Source organism: Echiichthys vipera, assembly GCF_963691815.1.
Source record: "Echiichthys vipera genome assembly, chromosome: 13".
NCBI classification, from domain to species: Eukaryota; Metazoa; Chordata; class Actinopteri; order Perciformes; family Trachinidae; genus Echiichthys; species Echiichthys vipera.
The window spans coordinates 17,117,119-17,118,594 of record NC_139838.1 but is presented as its reverse complement, the minus strand read 5'-3'; positions in this window follow the sequence as shown (position 1 = coordinate 17,118,594).

Here is a 1,476-nt window from a genome sequence, read left to right as displayed (position 1 = left end):
GCAGAGATCAATAAAGTGGCACTTTTTATTTAATTGATCGATTATAGAAATTAGAGATGGACCACAGATGAGTAACTGAAATAGAGACGGATTGTTTATCGGATGTGTACCGTATAAGAGGCGACAAAGACTGCATAAGCAGGAAAATTAGAACTAATTATATAAGTCAGAGTACATGAAAGACTGCCAAGAGCAACAAGAAGGTGGGTGGAATTTTTTGGAGAGTATTTTTCCCCCTTTGTACAGAGCTCTAGTTAATCCCCCAAGCTAGAACAATTCAAACATGGAAGGATGGCATTTTAAAATTTAGATCTCGTTTATTCAACGTAATGCGTTTAGATTTAGCCTCATGGCGATAATGTCTTCTTCTTCACGAGTACAAACCTGGCAAGAAGGGAAAGTGGACGGTGCTATTTCGAGGGAACTCAAGCCTTTTAAAGCTGATGTGGTCATCGCCACTCTGCCTTTCATCTCCTCTGGACTCTGGGACGGCACTATCAATAATTTAATGACACACGGCTTTTGAGAGTGATTGATGAACACACACACACACACCCACACACACACACACACACACACACACACACACATTAACTTTGATGATGTGAATCCTTTATTGACTTCCTTCTCTTTTCCTTTCCTTTTTACAGATTTTACGGAGAGCTGATAAAAACGGTAAATATTCCACCAATAGCTTATTCGAAGGTCTCACACACACACACACACTCACACACTCACACACACACACACACACACACACACACACACACACACACGTAGCTTTGGCATTACTTCAGTGTTTCTTTTGTGAAACCTACTTTCTCAATGAAATTCTGATCATGACTTGCTGCTGATACTCTTTCAGTTTCCATGGGAACAGGAAACTGACCATGCCCACTGAGGTTCAGTTTCAGAGCTTTAACGAAGAGAAAATGTCAAAAATTTGCCTGACATTTTTATCAATTCAGTCCACGCTTTAGAGGTGCATAGCTCAAGGTTTACTGCAGATTCTGCTAATTTCTCCTTCACTATCTTGTGCAGGAATATGCGGTAAACATATAAAAATGTATTGATTTTTTGTTCTTTATAGGGACAGCAATCTGAACACATGGCCTTGTGTTTTGTTTGACTGTATCTGATTCATTCAGTCAAGGAAGACAGATTCTTCTACATTTGTGAGCAGTCAGAAAAGCAAATGAAACTCCTTTAATTACAATAATAACATGTTTAAATATACTTGCAATAAATCACGGAGATCACTCATATGTCATCACTCTATGTTCATTATTTAATCATTAATATATGGTTTAATTTATAGCCCTTAAAAAAAATAAAAGTAGAGAAACTTTTAGTTTATCTTTCTTTTTTTCCAATTTGTTGCCTAGAGTTAAATGAGGAGTTCAATAACACTCTCACGTCTGTACAGTAAATATCAGCAGCAGCTGGTTAGCCTAGCGTAGCATAAAGACTGAAAAC